The following is a 9,894-nucleotide window of genomic DNA, read 5'->3' as shown; positions in this document are numbered from 1 at the left end:
GGGGTGATCGATTCCCGAGTAGCCGTTTACTTATTTGGATATTCGTTCTGTTATTTGGATATCCGTTCTGTTGGCCTCGGGGTGATCGATCCTTGGGTAGCCGTTTACTTATTTGGATATCCGTTCTATTATTTGGATATCCGTTCTGTTGGCCTCGGGGTGATCGATCCCCAGGCCGCCATTTTTTGTTATTTGGATACCTGTTTTGTTATTTGGATATCTGTTTTGTTATTTGGATATCCGTTTTGTTGGCCTCGGGGTGATCGATCCCCAGGTAGCCGTTTACTTATTTGGATATCTGTTCTGTTATTTGGATATCCATTCTGTTGGCCTTGGGGTGATCGATCCCCAGGTCGCCATTTTTTGTTATTTGAATACCCGTTTTGTTATTTGGATATCCGTTTTATTGGCTTTGGGGTGATCGATCCCCGGGTAGCCGTTTACTTATTGGATATTCGTTTTATTATTTGGATATCCGTTTTGTTGGCTTTGCGGTGATCGATCCCCCGGGGTAGCCGCGTTTAGTTCATGCCGTTGGACGGGGCAATGCTTTTGAAAAAATGAATTTCATTTGTGCTTTGGGCCTTGTTTAAAACCTCCCGATGTGGGTAGGAAAGAGTTCCCAATAAGAAAATATACGATTGAATAACTTAAGCAATAAATGAAAGTGAAGAAGGCAAAATATAAAAGGTAAAGAGATAGTCTTAAACGACCTCGATCTTATTGAAGGATGTTTCTACATATAGTAGCGCCGTAAGTTGGTGGAATTTCAGGATCTTGGGAGCTTGGTCCCATCTAGTCTTTCGAGCCTGTAGGCTCCTTTTTCGATTACCGTCTTGATTTGGTAGGGACCCTCCTAGTTGGGCGTGAGCTTCTCTTTTCCGGGAGTGGGTAGACCGATGTTGTTTTGTCGTAAGACGAGGTCTCCTGGTCCAAAGTCTCATCATACCGTGCTGCCATTGTACCTTAGGCTTATTCTTTATTTTAGGACTAGCTCCCATAGGTGTGTTATACTCCTGACCTTGTATGCAAGGCCCTACTTTGCTTCTTTGTCATTTCCTCCCATGGTTCTGTGTGGACTTTGGTGTGCATCGAGGTTGGAAAGGAAGATGCCTGCCGCGTCTCGGGATCTCTTGCGTAGGGCTAGGCTGGTGTTGTCGTATTCTACCGCGGTTTTCCGGTCTCCGTGGATGGTTCCGACGGAGCCATCTTCTGCCGTTAACTTCATTAGAAGGTATTTGGTAAAGATGACGGCGGAGAGGTCGTTGATTATTTTTCTACCAAGGATGACGTTATAAGCGGTGGAGTTCTTGAGAACCACGAACTCGGACAGGATTGCCTTCCTCTGGCTTCCCGTCCCTATGGTAAGGGGAAGAATGATGGAACCATCTGGCTTGAGGAAGTTGTCTCCGAGTTCGGTTACTCCATTGCGGTGTGTCTGGAGGTTGTCGTTGCGGAGTCCGAGCTTGTTGAAAGCTCCTCTGAAAAGGATGTTGGAATCTGCTCCCGTGTCCGCTAGTATTCTTCTTACTAGCTCGGTTCCAATCTTTGCCGAGATGACGAAGGGGGCGTCTTCTGCCGAGGTGCCATGCTGGCAATCCTCGGGGGAGATGTTATCGCTCTATTGGTGGTGGCAGTTGGGGTTTGGTCTCTAACTGCCAGGATCTTGAGATCCTTCTTCAGTGCTGATTTTGATTTTCCTGGGGTGTCTTTCCCTGTGATGACGTTCACGATAATGGTCGGATCTGTTTCAGGGCTTTCCCTAGAGGCTTGTCTCTGTGTCCTTGGGTTACGTCTTTATTTTTCTGGTGATCTGTCTTTTTTCGTGCGTCTTGGTTCCCTGATAATTTTCGAAAATTCGGGGAGTTTGCCGTCTCGTATGGCTTGCTCGATGGTGTCTTTTAGGTAGAAACAATCTTGTGTCCTGTGTCCACATCCTCGGTGGTAGTCGCAGTACAGGGTCTTGTTGTCGCCCGTTCTTTCCTTGAGTTGTCGGGCCCTCGGGAGAATACCTCGATCGGCTATTTGGTGGTATATCTCGGTGATCGGGGCCGTCAGAGGTGTGTAGTTAGAGAATTTTTCGATTCTGGGGGGTTGGTTTATGTTTTCTGGTTTGGGATGTTCTTTATGGTTTTCTCTTGGTGGGGGGGTTATGTCGAGGTGCTGTGCTGCCATGTCGTGTGCTGCCGTGCTACCGTTTATTGGCGGCTACAACTTCGCTAACTTCCTCGTCGTTCATGTACTCCTTTGCGACGCTCTGGATCTCGTGCATGGTCCACACTGGTCTGGTAGTGAGGTGTTTCCGAAAGTCTTCATTCAAGAGCCCGTTAGTTAGGCAAAGGCTTGCGACTAAGTCCGTGAGTCCGTCGACCGTTAAACATTCATTCTTGAAGCAATCGAGGTATTTTCTCGTGGACTCGTCTTGTCTCTGGGTGACTCCCAATAAGCTGATTGGGTGTTTTGGTGATTCTGGTGGTGAATTGGACCATGAACTTTCGTGAGATATCGTGGAAGCCAGTTATGGATCTGTTGGGGAGGGCATTGAACCATTTAATCGCTAGCCCGGCTAGGGTTACCGAGAAGGCCCTACATCGGACCGCGTCAGCGGCCTCTTCCAGGTTCATCCTGGCCTTGAAGGCCGTTAGGTGCTTCTGGGGGTCCTGGGTTCCGTCGTACTTCATATCCGTAGGTTTGTCGAAGCCTTTAGGGAGTTTTTCTTTCAGGATTCTTTCAGTGAAGGGAGTGGCTCCCATTATCACGTGGTCACTTCTTGTGCATTTGGCCTCTCGATGTCATCGGTCGTCGTCCATGTCATGTTGATGAGCCGGGTTGCGTGAGACGCTGCGATCAGACCTTTTGCCGTGTCGTTGTTCAGGCATTCTGTCGTGTCCGTGGTCACGGAAGATACTACGATTGTATCTCTTGGCATGTTGCCGTTCTGGTGATCCGTCGTGCCTGGTTTCATGGCGAGATCTTGATTTGGAGGTTGCATGACTTCCGTTTTCGGCGTTGTGCTTTTCTTTGGGTGTAACTTGGCCTTTGAGGTCTTGCACCCTGAGGTACAGCTCTTGGATTATCTGGACCGCCTTCTCTCCTAGGCCGTCGGGTGACCAGGCTTCAGTGGGAGGACGGTTGTCCTCTCTTGGTTGTTGCTGGGTTGGGGTTGGTTGGCGATGTGCGCGCTTATTATCCTCCCGTGGATGGGAGGAGTGTTATCTTGGAGTTCGGGAGTTGGGGTGTTGGATGGAGGATTGCTCCTCGAGGTTCTCTGTCATGCCGCCACGATTTGGCTATCCCCCACATCTGTGCAAGAACCTTGAGAACTTTCTTGATCTTGGCTCCTGAGAGGTCTGAGCTTGGCCACGGTGGTAGCGTTTAAGGAGGTCGTTCATGATGAGCTTCCTTATGAATTTTCAGTAAGGTCCGAAGGGGATCATGGCGACAGATTTGTCATAGGTGAGGCGGCGGATGACAGAAGTTTGGAACCTGGTGTTGAAGAAGGTGACCTCGTGGGTTTGGAGGAAGAGCTTGAAGAGTTCAAAAGAAGAAGCAACCACGGTGGGCATGGAGCCGAAATAGAGGGAGAAGATTGGGCCATGGCACTTGGAGAGACGGGTGAGGGAGTGGTGAATGAGAGGGTCCAAGAGGTGGAGGTGTCCCACTAAAGGGAGGCGAGACTTTGGGTTCGGAGGACTTGGAATTTCACCGTTGCAGTAGGTCGAAGGTGCATAAAGGGTGTTATCACTAAGAAGGTGATTGCAAGTCGAAGAAACATTGTTCCTTTGGGATTTCACCATTGGAATAGGGCGAAGGTGTGTTATCACTGCAAAGGTGATGCAAGTTAAGGAAACATTATTCCTTTTTCCTCTTAGTTACATGCAAGAAATCTGAGTTTGATGATTGCTCTTCTGGGTTATCCGCCATGCCGCCACAACGTTGCAAAGTTCCCACAGACGGCGCCAATGTACAAGATGTCTCTGGTATGGGTTGAAAGATGGATCGAGAACTTGCGGGTTGAGGCAGATGCCGGATCACTTGGCTGGAGCAATGGGGGGAGGTACCTGCAAAGACACTCTGATGCTCAAGTCAGAATGGATCTAAGAGGTATAAGGTGTGAGGAATGAATGAATACCTGGAGGGACCTGGGTCCTCTATTTATAGGTGATGGTGAATATCTTATCTTATCTTATTTGATTGTAATTTCTTTGATTTTATTTTTTGACAAACCTTTAGTTAATGAGTATCCTAAATTCACTTGAGATCTTATATAAGTAATAACTATACTATTATCCAGTAGTTGTTTGTTTTAAATTAATGTCTCAAATTTATGTCTAAATTTTTTATTATAAACCTTATTATATATTTGAGGCATGGTTAATTTACTATCACAAAAGATTGAAATAGTTGTTATCTACTGTGGTTATATCTTTATATCATATAACAAATTTTTGAGCTATTTCACTTTACTTGCGACTGATAAGGATATAGACTCAATCTTAAATAAAAATTCATGTTATTGCTCTATCATCTGTGGTGAAATTTTATCCCAAAGTGGTTTAATTATCAATAAGATTTAGAATCCAACTTGTAATAGAATAACCTTTCAAACTATAAGATAATCACCATAATGCAATTTCAGGTTTATGATTTTCTTGAAATAATAAAGAATTCTTATTATTATACATTACAAGCTTTCTGCTTATTTACGAATTTTTTTTACTTAAGGGTTTGCTGCTGATCAATGGGTTACTGCATGCACAAGGCAGAATTCGAACCCTCTACACTTGCTTAAGTGGACTAGTGAGTTAACCACTAGACCAACCCAACTTGGTTGCCTATTTTAATTAAACCCAAACAAATTTCACTCTGAACAAAAATTTGTCCAATAAAATTTAGAAGAGAAAAAAGAGTGAGATTTGAAAACCCTAGATCTACTCACGGCCACCACATTCATCTCTTCGCCATTGTCACCATCAAGCTTGCTGTTGATGAGCGAAAATTGAAGCTCATGGATACTAGCAAGTGAACCGGATCATTCAAGTAATACCATCGTGAGTAGATGAAAGAGTAAAACCGTCGGTTAGGAATTTCACACAAATAATTCCGTTGGTAGTATAGTTCCCAACCAACAAATAATACTCAAATCAAATTTTAATATTTTTGGTTGTCACAAGTACAAACCCCAATAGGAATTAACCGAAGTATTCAAACCTCGGGTCGTCTCACAAGGAATTGCAATGAAGTGATCAATTATTAGCTATGAAGGAACACGGGGGGAGGGGTAGTTTGATTGATAAAAGGGCAAGAAAATAAATGGCAAGAGAATTAAAGCAAACAACTAAAGAAGCAAATACTAAAGAGAGATATTCATGGCAAGGATTGAGAATCTAAACTTTCTATCCTAGTCATACAATAATTAACAAGAGCTAATCCTATTTCGTCATCTCCAACATCAGAAGAAGGTACAATGTTATCTTCAACATAGGGAGAAAGTCAAATAGGACTAGTTAATCTCAATCCAAAAGTCCTAATCAACTTCCTAATTGAATTAGTAAGAGATTAGAGTCAATGGAAACAATATTAACTAATCACTCTAGATCACCAACATGAGTTGGGTATTCATGACTCAAGATCACCTAATTTCTCTTTCCAAGCCAAGAATGCTAAAAAATCTACTCTAACATCCAACGAAGCATTTTATCAAACACTTGGAAGGCATAAAAGGGAAGTATAATAAATTTTAAGGAAAGATAAAATCTAACACTACCAATTGCAAGAATTTAACTATAACTACTCAAATCAACAATAAAAGAACATCAAACATCAAATTGCATTAAAGGAGATCTAAATCCGACATGAGCATTCATAAAACTAAAGAGAGGCATAAAAGGAAAATTAACACTACAACTAAGAGAATGAAAGGGTAGAAAAAAGAAATTGTAAAGGAAACAAGATGAAAATAAGAAATTAAATCCTAGATCTAAAATGCAATTACCCTAAGAACCCTAATTCTAGAGAGAAGAGGGAGCTTCTCTCTCTAGAAACTAACTTACATGATGCTATCCTAAAACTAATTGCTCCCTCTTTGTCCAATCTTCAATTTTACATGAAATAGCCTCAGAAACAAGATGGATTTGGGCCTGGGTAGCTTAGAAATTGCCCCCAGCGAATTCACTTTAAGTGAGTCACGTGCCGCTCGTCACGCGTGCGCGTGGACGACGCGTGCGCGTCACTTGAAAAATTCCTCATCATGCGTACGCATGGCTGACGCGTGCGCGTGGCTTGAAGATCTCCTCTCACGCATGCGCATGAGTGATGCGTGCGCGTGGCCATGAATTCTCCAAATTCTCATTTTTTCATGAATTCTCCACTTTGCATGCTTTTCTCTTCACTTCTTCCATCCAATACTTGCCTTATGAATCTGAAATCACTCAACAAACATATCAAGGCATCAAATGGATAAAGTGAATTAAAGTTAGCTATTTTAAGGCCTAAGAATCATGTTTTCACATTTAAGCACAAATTTAGGGAGAATCACAAAATCATGCTATTTCATTGACTAAATGTGAGATAAGTTGATAAAATCCCCTAAATTAAGTACAAGATAAACTACAAAATTGGGGTTTATCAGTAGATATCCTTCTCCCGAGGATTAAAAGACTGAGCAAGCAAATATCAAATGAAATACCAAATTAGATCAATAAAACCTGGATTGATGAGGGCGAGATTGTGTCATGCTTAGAACCTTGAGTGCTTGAATGCTTGAGAGACAGTGAACTTGAATGTTGATTAAGAGAAGACAATGATGCTTAAGTTCTTAGGAAATTCAATCTTTGCTTAACTATTTTGAAGCATGCAGAGATCTTTTCACGAAAAATCTATTAACTGATTTTCAATTCCTTGGTTCCTCAGTTTCTCTTTAATTAACAAATCGCCAATTCTTTGGTCAACCAATTAATTAAAGATGCTAAGCACAAAAATTGATTTAGTATCTAATAAAATTCAAAAATAGTCCTTAGGTCAAATTACATCTCACTTATTCAAGCTAGTCCTGTCCAGTTAAATTTTAGAAGAAAACACAATTTTCAAAAGTTGTTCTAATCCGAATTATATGTCACTTATTCAAAACTAGAGTGATTTAAAATATCACAACTAGAAAATTGCTTAATACAAACAGATTTAGTCTTTATTACAGACGGATTTTTGGTTACCGACGAAATTACCGACGGATTTTGTCCCTCTGTAAAAGCCTCGTCGGAAATTATTTACCAAGGGATTTTTTTCGGTCGGAAAATTACCGACAGATTTTTACCAGTTACCGACAAATTTTTCCACGGTAAATTCTCACCTTCATTTCCCTGGAACGTCGAACTTTCCGACGGATTTTCCATCGATAATTGGAAACAAATTTTCCAACAAATTTTTCATCTGTAATTGGAACATTGAAAAACCTTCCCAAACTCTGAAAACAAACAGAAAATCCATTTGTAAATCTGTTAGTAAGGTAAAATATAATTTTTTTTAGATTTTTCATTGCAAAATGAATACTTTAGGTTTGCTTTCTAAATTTACTCCATCAAACACTGTAAATTAAAAAAAGAAAGCCAAAAACCACATAGTTAAACATAATATTCATTACATGATACCAATAAAATAGAATGTTATTTTTCAACATCATTGGCCAATAGCTCACTGTCTTAATAAAAAGATACCCAAAAAAATAAGATGACCATCCCAATGTTACATGAATGTCACAAATTACACTTAGCACTTAAAGATAGGATAATCTAAAATATTAATAGATAACTAAGTTGCATTGGCATCATCAAGCTCCACATTGAAAGTTAATCTTAACATCTCCTGACTGAAATAGAATTAAAACCCGAATTGGAATTTGAGTGAATTGGAATGCTTGAATAAAAATAAAGCATATTATTTAAAGCATTTTGCATTCAGGAAGTAGTCTCGTTTGCATGAACAATTTTTTATAAAAGAATCGTTACATAGAGAATCACATCTCTTTTTAGAAAGCAAGAACCATGAGCTTCTTAAATTAAAGGAGGGTAAAAGAGGAACTGTAGTAAAATTTGTAGACATAATACCTCCACATAGTAGCTGAATGCAAACTTGCTAAGTAGTAGCATTATCCAAAATAAAGTATACCTGCCATAACAAAGTACAATCATATACTTTAATACCAAAATATATGGAGAGTCAAACTTTATTATAAAGCCCTGAGGGGACTCCCAAAAGGAAACCATACAGTGAAACAAGGCCAATTTACTAAATTTCTAGCAAAATAAATCAATCCAAGGAAAAAGAAGAAACCTCCTTTTTAGATGACGAATTAGCCAAGCTCACTGAAGGATTTGTTGCCAATTTCATAGGTATAAACTAACTTTCTTTCCTACCCTATAAGCATTCAACAAAAAGAAGAAAAAATAAGGCAATTACTGCTGAGTTAAAATCATACGAATTTATTGATATTATCTCCAAAATTAAGCAAAGAAACATTGTAACCTGTTGAAGTTTGACCAATCCAAGGTCTACTAGATCCCTAATTATGCTCCTCTGGAAATCGGTTAATGAGTTTATATTATATGCCTATACATTGGAAAGAAGTGCATCATTGTCCTGCTACACTACAGTTACATATAATAGGAATACTGTTATAGAAGGAAAGCAACAAGACAAAAAAATGTTTCTAATTAGACCATTAGTTTTTCAACTAATACAGATTACCATAATATTATCCTTATGCGAGAAAATTCCCACCATTTACCAAGCACCAAGGACCAGTAATATCTTACCTCCCCAATGACATGAAAACTAAGTTCCAGCATGAATGAGATCGAGTCAGCTGCATCAACACCTCTCTCCTGCACCAAAAGAGATGATGAAGAGCGTGTAGAAAACAAATAACAAAAACATTGGGGGAATAGAGGGAGGAAATTAGTTATCTCAGAATTAGAGATATATTTCTTGATGATGTACCTTAAGTTCAATAAGTCCATGTAGCTTGGTGTGGTAACAACTTAAATTGCAAGAAGAAAAAGACAATGAAGACGATTTTTTGGATGATAAGAAATAGAATCAAAGAGCAAGAATCATATATGAAACCTGAATTGAATATATTTTATTATCCTTTCAAACTTTGATATGTATCACAGTATACATATTTATAGACTAAGCTAAGTAATTATAGTAGAGACATGCTCAATCTTATACACTGATTCGATTGAGCTATTATCATTGATACCTTTCTACTTAAAGTGTGAATCCTTCAACTCTTCTCACATGGGCTCAACTAAAAATGTTTAAGTTGAGCTGTAGTGGTCTATTTATGTTCTACAAGGCTAAACCTTTTTCTTTTCAAACATATGATATGATTTTCACGAGTAAACACTCTACTCATTCACAATTTCACACAAAAGACAATGCAACTATTAATCATAAAAGGGATTATATGATTCTTTATTGTATTATTTTAAAACAACAATATCCTTCTTTTAAAAAGTTTGTTAAACACTAATAGAAACTAATTTAGTAACAAATATTTATCTATGAAGTGTAGATTTTCGATGTATATATATTAAATGATTTGTCCCCCCTTAGTCGACAAATAAGGATACAATAATGAAGTTAGAGGCATAGCAATTTATGGTAGGGTATGGATTTTGAATAAGAAAGAAAAGGCCAAGCAAAATGATAAACCACTATTTTATAGTTTATCTTGTACTCAATTGAGTGGTTTTTATCAACTCTTTACCCACTTATTCATACTATTTGCATGTTTTACATTTTCCTTCCTGGTTTTGTGCTATGATTGAAAACATGCTTCTTTGATCTTATATTTGCTTATTATTAATCCTCTCTTATTACCATTAGATGCCT

General features: G+C 39.2%; 1 long non-coding RNA gene across 1 annotated transcript; it reads right to left on the bottom strand.

Annotated features, from left to right (window-relative positions):
- Positions 8,261-8,972, bottom strand: LOC107634453. The gene is made up of 3 exons (XR_001618908.2): positions 8,811-8,972; positions 8,521-8,604; positions 8,261-8,412 (listed from the first exon to the last, which is right to left on the bottom strand). It is a non-coding gene; the product is annotated as an uncharacterized LOC107634453 (long non-coding RNA).

This window comes from Arachis ipaensis, chromosome B03, assembly GCF_000816755.2.
Source record: "Arachis ipaensis cultivar K30076 chromosome B03, Araip1.1, whole genome shotgun sequence".
NCBI lineage: Eukaryota > Viridiplantae > Streptophyta > Magnoliopsida > Fabales > Fabaceae > Arachis > Arachis ipaensis.
Note: the sequence above shows the minus strand (reverse complement) of the source record. Positions and strands in the feature narration are given on the sequence as shown.